Here is a 15,090-nt window from a genome sequence, read left to right as displayed (position 1 = left end):
TGTGCAGAGGTACCTGTGGGGCATGATGTCAGAACCCCGTGTCCCTGGGAGGCTGGGGCCTTGCTGGGAGGCAGCCTGTGTCTCAGGAATACACTGATTGTCTCCCAGTGATATGTGGCATCTTCTTCTAACCTCTTGAATTTATATGCTGCTATGCCAGTACAATACACAGACTAATTTAAAAATCAAATAACAGACTCTAAGAAGTTGTAACAATCCCTGGACTAGTATAGGATGATAGCTAAGGGATCTGCTATATTAAATCATGACAATAAAAGTAAAATCCCTCCATCTTTTCCTGGATTACATTCAGAGCTCAAATCAGAGAGCAGTAAATGAATAATAATGAATGTATGCCTCTGTGAATGATTGAAGATTGAATCACATTTTAACTAGACTGTATTTATAAGTCCCTTTGGATGACATAATTACAATTCAAACCATACACTAATTAGCAGCAAACATCTATTTATTTAGTGGGTTTAAAATACATTTTTTACATGTTTCTGAAAACAAATAAGAGAAAGAACACTTTACCTCAACACAAGAAAAGAATGTTAAGGCCCCAAGTCAACAAATAAGTTGGTGCTAGCTAGAAGCAAACCCAATCATATTTAAAAATAAATAGTCATATTATATTTTTCTGAGAAATAATGACTAAATATCCTCATCTATAAGAGACACAGTGAGAAGGCCTAAAATATACTTTTCTCATACAATAACTTTTTTAAAAGACTGTATTTATTTATTTGAGAGAGAGAGAACACAAGCAGAAAGGAGGGGCAAAGAGTGAGGGAAAAGCAGACCCCTCAGCTAAGCAGGGAGCCCAACGTGGGGCTCGAGTCCAGGACCCTCAGCTCATGAGCTGAGCTGAAGGCAGCCACTTAACAGACTGAGCCACCCAGGTGCCCCCAGTAACATTTTAATAGAAAATTTACATTGTTTTCTATTTCCTATATTGCTTAGCAACTGTTTACAATTACATTAAAATTGAGATAATTCTTCATCCATTTTATACAGTTAAATGTACCTTAATGGGATAATTTACCAAGAGCCAAAACTTTCTCAACATTTTATTTTTAGATAGAATTCCATTTTGCCCCAGCTTTGCCTGTCCAGTGAATACTGCTTTCATTGGGCTGAGCTCCTAACTGCATTTATGTCTTTTAAAAATGTTGACCACTATCTTCTAATATTGTTTCCTTTAAGTTCCTACGCTTTTTAAAGTTCCTGAGTGATGAAGAAATTAGGAAGAAAGGCCTAGAATATTCAAATACAGTAGTTTGAAGATAAAATTATTATTTTTTTTGAATAGGAGGACAATCAACTTTTAATATTTAATATTATATTTTTGGAGAGCACTAGTTAATAAAGCAATTGAGAAATATTGGTCACTCCAATTTATCATACCAATGAAGCACTTCCTATGTGCTAGACTTGGTTCCAACTGCTTTATATATATACTAATACATTAATTCTCATAACAACCCTGGGAGATGGGTTTATGTTCACCCTTGTTTTACTGATGGGGTAAAGTTACATGCTGGGTCACAAGCTGAGGAACAGAAGTGTGGATTTGAACGGAGTTGACCTGGTTCTAGAGTCCATGTTCCAAGTGGCTGTGTTGTGCCAACTGTGTGAAACACAAATAGAAGTAGTAATTTTTTTGCATAGTTCACTAACAAAAATAGTCTTTTCAGGTTTTGATGTTCTTCTGTATTCCAGTTTCTAACTTCCAAATTACTAGTCTTCGTAAAAGTCTTTATACAATATTAATTTAGCACTCTGAATAGAATAGCCCTAAATCACATCTTGGAGAATGAGAATCACTGGCACAAAGCATTAAAAAAAAAATTAAGAACCCAGAGTCACTCAGTATGGCTGGACATCATAATGTGGGGAGAGCAGTACGGGCTGAGGCAGGGGACACCTTACAAAGAACTCTGTGGCCAGCTGTGACCTCCTGATTTGATCCATAGGTAATGATACCAAAAGTGATTTCCAGCATTGTCACGATAGAGTCAAATCTATGTTTCATAAGGATCATAAACTGAGGAAATATTGAACGTGAAGCGGAGACAAGCAAGTGACTGGTGATGCTGTTATTGTTACTAAGCAATGATGAGGTCTAAGTTAAAGCATTTAGAATGAGGAGGGGGAGGGACTGCACAAAATCAGCATACAGATAGTAGATGGATTTGATTTAGCAAATGATAACACTGGGGCTGTGGGTGCAATAATAAATTATGGGGGAAATTACAGTAACAGCTAATATTACATAAACATCAATGTGCTGACATTGTTTTGATTTTCTACAAGTAATCATAGTCAATATAAGAATGATAATAGAAGCCATGGCAGGAAAGGAAAAGAGACATATTATTATAAACATAGGTTTTTGTCACACACTATTCTGACATTAAACATCATTTAAATCTGCATTTTTAAATACCATCTAAAAACATTTAGTTCCTGAAAATACCAATCAATACTTTTTGTAATGTTACCTATAGTAAAATCAGCCACATAGTGTCCCAGGAAGCCTTTGATATACTAAAAATTCAAGGCTGAATTTTTTTCCTGTTCAATTTTAAAAACCACAATAAGTAATAGTCTCATAGCAAATTTTGTATGAAGAATTAGTTCAGTTGGTAGTATTTCCTGCTGTTTAACTGAAGCAGCTACAAACAAACAACATTTAAAAATTAACCCATTCATTAATTCATTTCTTCATTCAAGCAGACCATGCCAGGGGAGTACTGGGTGTAAAAAGCTGTACTAAGCTCTTTGCAAAGTCAACGTGAGAGAGAAGGCATGATTGCTTTCTGAAGGAGGCTTAAAACCTGACTAAAGAAACTGTATAGGTGAATCTCCACCAGTAGCAGCTAAATACAGCAATAAAAAACATTTCATTTTCAGTGAAATTTCCTTCAGGCTATATTCTCTTCTACCACTTAGGACCAAATATAGAAATCATATATTTCACACTTTATAACATTTGAACTTTGTGGGTATTTTCTTTTGGAGGCACATACATTGGAGGGCTCTAGTATGGTACTCTCAAATTGGAAGAAACTGGATTAGGGGGGAATGGTCCTAAATTACGTTAAAATTTGTGTATAAGCATTTGTGAGAAGAAGGTCCATCGATTTCATCAAAATTTTAACTGGCTTCATGACCCGCAATAGGTTAAAAACCACTGAATCTTTTATCTAAATAGGAAATTGATCTAAACCATGTTTTTCCAAAACCAGTTGATGTAACTTTTCATGTCTATTTTGTTATAATTTTTTCCAAATGTCTTTATGATTCTATTGCGGGATTAGGCATGGAAGTGATAAAGCATCACCCAAAAAGGCACTGTCTTAAAATTGCTAGTAAAATAGCTAGTCAGTCTTAAAATTTTTATTTGCAGAATTCAAGATTTTTATAAATCATTTATTCAAAGATTTTGATGCCAAACTTAAAAAAAAATTACTTTGAAACTCTAGGATCACAGCAAAGTGAAATTAAAAAAAAATCAATCCAATCTGTAAATAGATAAATAGTAATTAACGTTTCTTTGCTTTTAGGATAATTCAAATGATGATATTTTTAAATGTCACAATTATCTGCAGCATCAAAAAGTTCCATTTTGAAACCAGAGGTTTCATCTAGAATAGGTCTCACTGGCCTTCCAGAATAATCTGTGTCCATAGATAGAAGTATAGAGTTCGGTGAGAATATGATAAATAACATTTCCAGAAACAATAGAAATTCTCTTACTTCATTGCTCTCTTGTGGAACGTAGTGAGTAAACATGACTCCAGATTTCCAGGGAGCTTACCTGTATGTAGTAGAAATAACATATTTAACTCAAGCTTCTATAATCAGTACTCTTTATAGGTAAAAGTAGCCCAGTCCTACAAAAGAAGATGCAATGCTGCCCCACGCTACCCCGACTCGAATCAGGATTAGGGACAGATGAGAACCTGTTCTCTTGTTTTCAGTAATGTTTAGCTGGAATTTGTAATTTGAAGACAAATGTTTTTACAGATCATTTACATATTTCAGAAATCAAATCTCCATTCAAAACCCCAAATTTTGGACTATCAATCTCAGCCATTAGGAAGCATAACTGTTTTGATAATCCAGGTAATTTTCATTGACGCTCATGGAGAAAGTGGAACATTTACAACACATGGAGAGTCACCAAAAATGTTGACATTTTGAAGGAAACAAAGAGTTCCACTCAGCTTCCAGAGAATGAGTGAATAAGAGGGCATTTCATCTTCCCCAACTCTCTTTTTTCCCCCTTTCTCTAACACAATACACTTGGAAACAAAAGGCAGATTATTAAGTTTTCTAATGAAGCTACTTGTTCCTCTCCTCTCTCTAGATGCCTCCCCCCTCCTTCGCCCTTCAGCACATCTGGTAACCATGTGCGGTAGTGCTAATGAAGACTTTCCTGAGCCAGTTACAATTAGTTCCAACTTCTGTGGCTTTCCTGGGCAGTACCAAAGTCAAAGACAGGGATAGGGGGTGCGGGAGAACCAATGACTCTGTCACTTCACAACACCCAATTCTCCCCTCCCCCTGGGACTCTCATCACCATCCCTCTTTCAGAAAGGTGTAAGCATGTACTTTAAGGGTTCCCTACCTCCTTTTCTCCACAGCAGTATTTCACGCAACTTGATTGAATGCGACAGGCAGGCAACAGGACTTCTATGATCCTTTGAATAATAGAGAATTGTTAAATAGATGCCATTTCCCCTTTTGGTCCATGTATTAGACTTATCTAACAATTGTATCTCCTGTAATAGAATAAATTTGTGCATTTTATGTTTGATGGATTAGAAGGAACCACGGAATCAAATGTACTGTATACAATTAGGCTGTCTTGAAAACGCACACTTTTGTTTACTCTAGGCCTCTTCCCCCCTTCTCAATCAAGCTACTAATAGAGCTGTTTTAAGTTTCAACAAGGACCATATTAACTGCGGGTCTCCACATGAAGCAGCATTAGCCATTGTGAGAAGAGTCTAAGTGACCCTGGGGGTAGAAAACAATATTATTATTTTTGTCAACTTGTACCCACATCTTATCCTAATGCCGTCTACTTTTTAATTTCACCAACTCTGGTCTTAGTACATGCACTTACTCAGTAAGTGTTACCAATGAGAACATCCACACTTTATGTTTCAGCCTATCCTACACTCATATATACAGTCAGCACGTGAACCCCATAACTAACCACAGTGATAAAAAAAATTCACAAATAAAAATGCAAAATCAGAAATAAAAACTGGCTTCCTAATGGATTATTTGAAGCTATTACAATGTATAAATCAAAGAAAGTAGCATTCCTAAAACAAAGAAACCCTGCGGTACAGAACACAAAGGAAGGGTACAGGGATATTTTTCTTTCTTCTTTCATGTAAGCCAAACAAAATAATATCACATCCAGAAACAAGTGACCATAAATAAAATCCAATAAACAGATTTAAAAAGAAAAATCACAGTCCAACTCATCTGGCCCTTACATGTAAATATTTTCTTAATAAAAGAAAGAAAAGCATCTCCCCCACTACATACAACTGAAAATACTTTAACTTAATGAAACTAAAATTTCTACAACTATTCACCCTCCTGGTTTCCCCTCACTGATCACAAAATGTGAATGGTTTAATTGGACAGTGCCAAATCCTCATAATGGAGGAAGTTTTGCCCTGACCTGGCTGACTATTTGTTTCCATCTCTAGGTGGTTATCCTTCTGAATCAATATCTGCATCTTTCAGAAATGATCAAACTAAAACAAAAGCAAAACTCTCTGCAGATAGTCTGTAAGGTATTTTTTTTTCCTACCAAGAGAATGCTAGCACAAAGAAATATCAAACACACACACATACACACACACACACACACACACACACACACAAATTGTTTAAACTATTGTGATGAAAATATTGAGATCCATCTACATTTCAAAATGCCAATAGAATTCTAAGACACAGAATAAGTTAGCAACACCAACACTGTATTATAGAATGACATGTTTTTCATTAATTTTTTCTTTGTTTTTATGAATAAGAAGTTGACTCTACTAGCAATAATGACAGTTAATGACAACCCAGTGAGTCACTGCCTCCTGGGCCTTAAGGACGAGTAGGTTCATGTATAAATGATATTTTTTTTAAAGATTTTATTTATTTATCAGAGAGAGAGGGGGAGAGAGAGCGAGCACAGGCAGACAGAATGGCAGGCAGAGGCAGAGGGAGAAGCAGGCTCCCCGCCGAGCAAGGAGCCCGATGTGGGACTTGATCCCAGGACGCTGGGATCATGACCTGAGCCAAAGGCAGCTGCCCAACCAACTGAGCCACCCAGGCGTCCCAGTATAAATGATAATTAATGCCATTAAACATTCCAGCACTACACTTACTTCAACAGCTTTTGGCATTCAAACTCTTAAATGCTTCTACTGTCCCTTACCAAATAATGAAATACTGTGAAGGTACACAGGGTTAATCTGCAAAGCTAACTGACTGGGCTTGCTCTGGGATGTGTCTTGAGAACAGCATCAGTCTTTAATTTTTATGTTCACCGGTCACCTTTAAACGTGGGCATTATATTTTTATCCACCTGCATAATAGGTGGCCTACAAGTTCAATACACAATAAGCTGGGCCCGTATTTTGGTTGGTATCAACACTCAGCCCTTGAGTTGTTAACATTGGCTCTGGTATCTGATGATGCTGTGGCAAGTCAGACTTCTTCTAGATGTGATTCAAATGCATTTTTATAAACTGTACTTTCAGTGATTTACACGAGGATCATAGGACTTCTCTCAATATTTCAGGAAGGTGCTGAGAGGAAAAACTGAGTAATATTGGATACCAACCTAAAAAGTTATTTAATATTGGTAAACATGTAAAATGTTCTGATTTCCAGATAATAAAGAATTATTGTATTGTACATAAAGATGTTTAAATTAACATGCACGGGGCACCTGGGTGGCTCAGTGGGTTGGGCCGCTGCCTTCGGCTCAGGTCATGATCTCAGAGTCCTGGGATCGAGTCCCGCGTCGGGCTCTCTGCTCAGCGGGGAGCCTGCTTCCCTCTCTCTCTCTCTGCCTGCCTCTCTACCTACTTGTGATTTCTCTCTGTCAAATAAATAAAAATAAAATCTTTTAAAAAAAATAAATAAATAAATTAACATGCACATTCCATTCCCATCTTTCTTAAATTCAGCAGAATAACTGTAACTCTTCACAAGGCATGTTATCAATGTAAAAGCAATAAAAAAGTCACCCTCTTGTGAATTACTATTTACAGTATTTCACAAGAATGGCATTCACACCCTCCAAATGAACAAGGTTTTCTCTTTAAATTGAAGGACACTGCCTGCACTCTACATCAGTGAGCATTAGCAACAGGGGGAGGGGAAGGGAGAAAATAACAAACCATTTTTCTATCATTTGAACTCTCTTTGACCCTCAAAACCTATTCAAGTATGCACTTAAGACAATTCAAATAAATAACATATATACACATATATAGAGCAGATATACAGACAGCAAGAGTGAATCCTGATAAAGTAGATAGATTGATACCTAGAAATTAACCACCTTGAAGCCTGTTTCTTGGCATTGTCATTGACAGCACAAGAGGAATTCCCACATACAGAGGATAACATTTCATGATTTAATCAATAATTACATGATTGGGATATAAACTCATTGTGAATCAACTATAGCTAAAAGAGCTAAGTGAGTTCAGAAAAGGAAAGAGCCACCTTGTCCCCATATTGACTGAAAAATTTTTGTTCCATAATCATGTTCCACTGGGGGAGTGTCAAAGAGGCTGGCAAATATAAAATGCAGTGAGAAGTATATGATGAAATATATCATTTAAGTGAAAAGTTACATCAACTGGTTTTGGAAAAACATGGTTTAGATCAATTTCCTATTTAGATAAAAGATTCAGTGGTTTTTAACCTATTGCGGGTCATGAAGCCAGTTAAAATTTTGATGAAATCGATGGACCTTCTTCTCACAAATGCTTATACACAAATTTTAACGTAATTTAGGACCATTCCCCCCTAATCCAGTTTCTTCCAATTTGAGAGTACCATACTAGAGCCCTCCAATGTATGTGCCTCCAAAAGAAAATACCCACAAAGTTCAAATGTTATAAAGTGTGAAATATATGATTTCTATATTTGGTCCTAAGTGGTAGAAGAGAATATAGCCTGAAGGAAATTTCACTGAAAATGAAATGTTTTTTATTGCTGTATTTAGCTGCTACTGGTGGAGATTCACCTATACAGTTTCTTTAGTCAGGTTTTAAGCCTCCTTCAGAAAGCAATCATGCCTTCTCTCTCACGTTGACTTTGCAAAGAGCTTAGTACAGCTTTTTACACCCAGTACTCCCCTGGCATGGTCTGCTTGAATGAAGAAATGAATTAATGAATGGGTTAATTTTTAAATGTTGTTTGTTTGTAGCTGCTTCAGTTAAACAGCAGGAAATACTACCAACTGAACTAATTCTTCATACAAAATTTGCTATGAGACTATTACTTATTGTGGTTTTTAAAATTGAACAGGAAAAAAATTCAGCCTTGAATTTTTAGTATATCAAAGGCTTCCTGGGACACTATGTGGCTGATTTTACTATAGGTAACATTACAAAAAGTATTGATTGGTATTTTCAGGAACTAAATGTTTTTAGATGGTATTTAAAAATGCAGATTTAAATGATGTTTAATGTCAGAATAGTGTGTGACAAAAACCTATGTTTATAATAATATGTCTCTTTTCCTTTCCTGCCATGGCTTCTATTATCATTCTTATATTGACTATGATTACTTGTAGAAAATCAAAACAATGTCAGCACATTGATGTTTATGTAATATTAGCTGTTACTGTAATTTCCCCCATAATTTATTATTGCACCCACAGCCCCAGTGTTATCATTTGCTAAATCAAATCCATCTACTATCTGTATGCTGATTTTGTGCAGTCCCTCCCCCTCCTCATTCTAAATGCTTTAACTTAGACCTCATCATTGCTTAGTAACAATAACAGCATCACCAGTCACTTGCTTGTCTCCGCTTCACGTTCAATATTTCCTCAGTTTATGATCCTTATGAAACATAGATTTGACTCTATCGTGACAATGCTGGAAATCACTTTTGGTATCATTACCTATGGATCAAATCAGGAGGTCACAGCTGGCCACAGAGTTCTTTGTAAGGTGTCCCCTGCCTCAGCCCGTACTGCTCTCCCCACATTATGATGTCCAGCCATACTGAGTGACTCTGGGTTCTTAATTTTTTTTTTTAATGCTTTGTGCCAGTGATTCTCATTCTCCAAGATGTGATTTAGGGCTATTCTATTCAGAGTGCTAAATTAATATTGTATAAAGACTTTTACGAAGACTAGTAATTTGGAAGTTAGAAACTGGAATACAGAAGAACATCAAAACCTGAAAAGACTATTTTTGTTAGTGAACTATGCAAAAAAATTACTACTTCTATTTGTGTTTCACACAGTTGGCACAACACAGCCACTTGGAACATGGACTCTAGAACCAGGTCAACTCCGTTCAAATCCACACTTCTGTTCCTCAGCTTGTGACCCAGCATGTAACTTTACCCCATCAGTAAAACAAGGGTGAACATAAACCCATCTCCCAGGGTTGTTATGAGAATTAATGTATTAGTATATATATAAAGCAGTTGGAACCAAGTCTAGCACATAGGAAGTGCTTCATTGGTATGATAAATTGGAGTGACCAATATTTCTCAATTGCTTTATTAACTAGTGCTCTCCAAAAATATAATATTAAATATTAAAAGTTGATTGTCCTCCTATTCAAAAAAAATAATAATTTTATCTTCAAACTACTGTATTTGAATATTCTAGGCCTTTCTTCCTAATTTCTTCATCACTCAGGAACTTTAAAAAGCGTAGGAACTTAAAGGAAACAATATTAGAAGATAGTGGTCAACATTTTTAAAAGACATAAATGCAGTTAGGAGCTCAGCCCAATGAAAGCAGTATTCACTGGACAGGCAAAGCTGGGGCAAAATGGAATTCTATCTAAAAATAAAATGTTGAGAAAGTTTTGGCTCTTGGTAAATTATCCCATTAAGGTACATTTAACTGTATAAAATGGATGAAGAATTATCTCAATTTTAATGTAATTGTAAACAGTTGCTAAGCAATATAGGAAATAGAAAACAATGTAAATTTTCTATTAAAATGTTACTGGGGGCACCTGGGTGGCTCAGTCTGTTAAGTGGCTGCCTTCAGCTCAGCTCATGAGCTGAGGGTCCTGGACTCGAGCCCCACGTTGGGCTCCCTGCTTAGCTGAGGGGTCTGCTTTTCCCTCACTCTTTGCCCCTCCTTTCTGCTTGTGTTCTCTCTCTCTCAAATAAATAAATACAGTCTTTTAAAAAAGTTATTGTATGAGAAAAGTATATTTTAGGCCTTCTCACTGTGTCTCTTATAGATGAGGATATTTAGTCATTATTTCTCAGAAAAATATAATATGACTATTTATTTTTAAATATGATTGGGTTTGCTTCTAGCTAGCACCAACTTATTTGTTGACTTGGGGCCTTAACATTCTTTTCTTGTGTTGAGGTAAAGTGTTCTTTCTCTTATTTGTTTTCAGAAACATGTAAAAAATGTATTTTAAACCCACTAAATAAATAGATGTTTGCTGCTAATTAGTGTATGGTTTGAATTGTAATTATGTCATCCAAAGGGACTTATAAATACAGTCTAGTTAAAATGTGATTCAATCTTCAATCATTCACAGAGGCATACATTCATTATTATTCATTTACTGCTCTCTGATTTGAGCTCTGAATGTAATCCAGGAAAAGATGGAGGGATTTTACTTTTATTGTCATGATTTAATATAGCAGATCCCTTAGCTATCATCCTATACTAGTCCAGGGATTGTTACAACTTCTTAGAGTCTGTTATTTGATTTTTAAATTAGTCTGTGTATTGTACTGGCATAGCAGCATATAAATTCAAGAGGTTAGAAGAAGATGCCACATATCACTGGGAGACAATCAGTGTATTCCTGAGACACAGGCTGCCTCCCAGCAAGGCCCCAGCCTCCCAGGGACACGGGGTTCTGACATCATGCCCCACAGGTACCTCTGCACAGAGAAGCATCTTCCTAGGGGCCGCTCACTCCATCATCCCCTGCGTTGACCTTGAGGAGGAAGTACAGGAGGTGAAAAAGGGCGTCCTCAGGCCAGTGGCTATGGGTCTGGAGGTTCTGCACCCACCAGGGCAAGGAAACGGGATTCGGAGATGCCAGGCAAGAAGCAAAGAAGCAAGCCTCTCAGAAGGCCGGAAAATGGGAGCTGGTAGCCCCACACTCAGCCTAGGCATCTCAGTGACCCGCCACTGTAAGATATCCTAACAACCTTCCCCCTCATTGGTGCCTGTGCCCACACGCTGATTGGACAGTTTCCCCGCTCCCTCAGCCTTTGGAAAGCATCACGGGATAGCTCTTTGGACCCCGCCCACACAACCCGGGGCGCCCAATCTCTCTCCCTCCCCATTCCCACCTGTTAGGGCCTCAGTCACAGCACCGTCATCCTTCTCTGCTGCTGCTGTTTTCTGAGTTTGGCCTCTCTGACTTCCACAAGATTTAGAAAGCTGTAGAGAGTACAAAACCCAGCTTTCTCCCATTGGAGTTGCTTTAGCGCCCTTTTCAAAACGCAGTTGGGCTTATTTGTGGGGACTATTCCTGGGTTCTTTGTTCTGCTCTGTTCTTTTTAAATTTTTTTTTTAAATATTTTATTTATTTACCCGACAGAGATTACAAGTAGGCAGAGAGGCAGGCAGAGAGAGAGGAGGAAGCAGGCTCCCTGCTGAGGGGAGAGCCAAATGTGGGGCTCCATCCCAGGACTCTGAGATCATGACCTGAGTCAAAGGCAGAGGCTTTAACCCACTGAGCCACCCAGGCGCCCCTGTTCTTCTCTGTTCCATGTATCTGTCCTGCAAATAGCACACAGTCTTCCTTATTTTTTTTTTTTTTTAGATTTTATTTATTTATTTGACAGAGAGAAATCACAAGTAGATGGAGAGGCAGGCAGAGAGAGAGGGAAGCAGGCTCCCCGCTGAGCAGAGAGCCGATGCGGGACTCGATCCCAGGACCCCGAGATCATGACCTGAGCCGAAGGAAGCGGCCTAACGCACTGAGCCACCCAGGCGCCCCTGGTCTTCCTTATTTTAACTACTAAGTTCTGAAACTCTGTAGACTGTGTTCCCACATTAGTATTATTTTCCAAATAGTTTTTGAAACTACTCTAATTCCTTTGTCCTTCCACATACATTTTGGAATATTTTTGTCTATCTCAACAAAAACAAACAAAGCTGACAGGACTTTGATAGGAACTGCATCAACTCTATCAGTCTGGGAAGAATTGACATCTTTACAATGCTTAGTCTTCCAAATCATGAGTATGGTGTATCTCTCCATTAATTTATATCTTTGACTTCCTGTATCAGTGCTAAATAGCTTTCAGCATGGGATGCCTGGACAGGCACTGTTAGATTTATCCCGAAGTAGTTTCTTTCTTTCTTTCTTTTTTTCTTTTAAAGATTTTATTTATTTACTTGACAGATAGAGATCACAAGCAGGCAGAGAGGCAGGCAGAGAGAGAGAGAGAGGAGGAAACAGGCTCCCTGCCGAGCAGAGAGCCTGATGCGGGACTCGATCCCAGGACCCTGAGATCATGACCTGAGCCGAAGGCAGCGGCTTAACCCACTGAGCCACCCAGGCGCCCCGCCGAAGTAGTTTCTTTGTACGAGTAATTGTGAATGTGTGTTTGATTGTGGAGCCCACATATTTATTGCTACCATAGAGGAATACAACTTGCTTTACATAATTTAAGAATTACTTTGTCGTACCCTCTTATGGCATAAGGCCTGAAATTAAGATTCAGTAATAAGGGCTCTCTTGACACCTGGAAGATCAAGGAGGGACTCAAATGGCATCATGCAAGTTCTCCTCTCCCTATCACAGGGGATGTCTCTTAACCAAACACACTTCTCATCACAGGGACCAGACATAGAGCCTATTGGTTTTTGGGGAGCAGTGTTCAGTTCTCTAGAGAAGCCCACTGAATTTTTCAAGGAAGCCACTCATACCCACCCATGGGACCCAGTACTTGCCTGCCCTCTTGTTTCAACCAAGTCTTGCCTCCCAAGGCCCTGCTCCTTCTCTCTGTTCCCAAGTGCAATCTCTGTGCAGTCCTGCACCGTGTTTGGTATCCTCCTCCTCTGAAGTGTGAGTATATGTGACTAGTAAACTGTTGTTAATCACATGTAGCAGGTGTCAGGGGATCCCCAAACATCTGGAGCAGGTCTCCTCAGGCCTCATCAGGGACCTGAGGAGAAGGTGATTCAAACAAGTGGCATCACAAACAGGGTGTCCCCACATTAAATGAAGACATGGGGTCAGCTTGACCTGCTGCTTTGCTAAGTCACTGGCTTCAGGGGTGACAATCACAATCTGGGAGGGAACTGGCAATCACTGGCAAGCTGTGTTGGCTCATGTTCCATTCTCTCAAATGGAGGTCGCCTTCCATTTCCAAAATAATACCCCATCCTTGCCAAAAAGGTGAGAATAAATGAGAATTGACTGTATCTGGGGTAGAGGTGTCACCTATGTGACCTGCGTGTGGCCTGCATTGGTCTCCAAGGCTACCGCCTGAGGTTGGCAACTGCAGGACATGCTGACTGGTGTGCTTGAGTTCCAGGGACTGGGTGATGGCCCAGTGCTTCGGGCTGACGTACAGGTCTAGGCGGGAAAGCGCACCCCAAGCACAGTCCTGGGGCTGGCCCTCTGTGTTGTGGGTGCAAAGGAGGGAGGCCGCAGCCCCAGGGAAATGTAAGAATGGCTCCCTGGCTGCCTCCCGAGTCACTGTGTTTCAGGCATTGGGAGTGGCCTTGCCCGACTCCGAGCTGCCACTCCTCTCCCTGTTACCATGTGTCTTCTTGAGCCCTCAAGGTTTTCAGGGCCCACCTGCTGATCTAAAAACAGAAAAGGGGGGGGGGGCATTTGGTGTTCCACTTCTCTCCCAGTGCCAAACACCTCACCAGCACACTTGCCTTTCTCGTAGTGTTGTTGCTCCCCAGCTCGTCGATAGACTAATCTTGTGATTCAGGGGCTTGAGGCTCTGACTCTGGCCATGGACAGAATGATTTTCCTGGCTGTGGACTCCAACACTGGGGAGATGGACTGGCATTCCCACAAGAAGAGGATGGCCATCTGTGGGCTGACCAAACCAGCTCCCTTTCCCCATAAACATGCAGAACATGTGCACCATGTGTGATTAGATGGGGACAGAAACAAAATCTCATGACTTTGTGTGGTTAGAAATGAAAAATCTATCCTGAGGGAATCTGTAGAGCGGGAAAAGGGGGGAAGGGAAACAGTCTACACTAAGAGAAGGTAGGGCTGTAGCAGAAGATGGTTTTGCTTCATCAACGACTAGGCTGTGGGTCTTGTGCCTTTCCACTGACCACCGCATTGCCTAACCTGTTTGGCACAAGATCCTGATCATCAGGGTTATGGGGGAAACATACGGGAGACCCCTGTGGCACAGTGAGGGGATCAATTCCCACTTGACTTACACCAGGAGACTTGAAACCATACAACCATTGCCACAACGGAAGCTCCAAGGCTGATGATGCTGATTTGAGACACTCTGGAAAAAAAAACCAAGAAAGAGGAGCAGGGTAATGAGACACTCCCCCCACCCCACAGGGGTTTCTTCACCAGGAAGAAACAGACCCAAGCATAGGAGTGGAAGAGAGAAATCTGAATACAGGAGGCAGAACTCTCCCCCCACCCGCCCCGACTAATTCAACATAGGTTCAAAATTTGACCCAACTGTAAATCCAAAATTTACAGGGGCACCTGGGTGGCTCACATGGTTAGTCAATGACTTCAGCTTGGGTCTTGATTCCAGGATCCTGGGATAGAGCCCCATATCAAGCTCCCTGCTGGGCAAGGAGTCAGTCTGCTTCTCCCTCTACCTCTCCCTGCTACTCCCCCTGGGGTCTGCTCTATCACA

At 39.7% G+C, this 15,090-nt stretch overlaps 1 protein-coding gene across 3 annotated transcripts in view; it reads right to left on the bottom strand.

The window, feature by feature from the left end:
• The window catches only part of LOC122889810 (thyroid receptor-interacting protein 11-like), a 39,077-nt gene that overhangs the window by 14,445 nt on the left and 9,542 nt on the right, over window positions 1-15,090 (bottom strand). Inside the window, exons 1-4 of one of the 3 annotated variants that reach the window (XR_006380971.1) lie at window positions 11,572-11,836; window positions 11,153-11,210; window positions 4,640-4,712; window positions 3,766-3,826 (exon numbers count right to left, since the gene is read on the bottom strand). The gene's annotated coding sequence lies outside the window, so the exon portion shown is untranslated. Of the gene's footprint in view, window positions 1-3,765; window positions 3,827-4,639; window positions 4,713-11,152; window positions 11,211-11,571; window positions 11,837-13,560; window positions 14,722-15,090 lie in introns of those variants that run through there. The other 2 variants (XR_006380969.1, XR_006380970.1) reach the window with 2 other exon arrangements.

This window comes from Neovison vison, chromosome 11 (genome assembly GCF_020171115.1).
Source record: "Neovison vison isolate M4711 chromosome 11, ASM_NN_V1, whole genome shotgun sequence".
Taxonomy (NCBI): domain Eukaryota; kingdom Metazoa; phylum Chordata; class Mammalia; order Carnivora; family Mustelidae; genus Neogale; species Neogale vison.
This window is presented reverse-complemented; position numbering and strand designations above follow the sequence as displayed.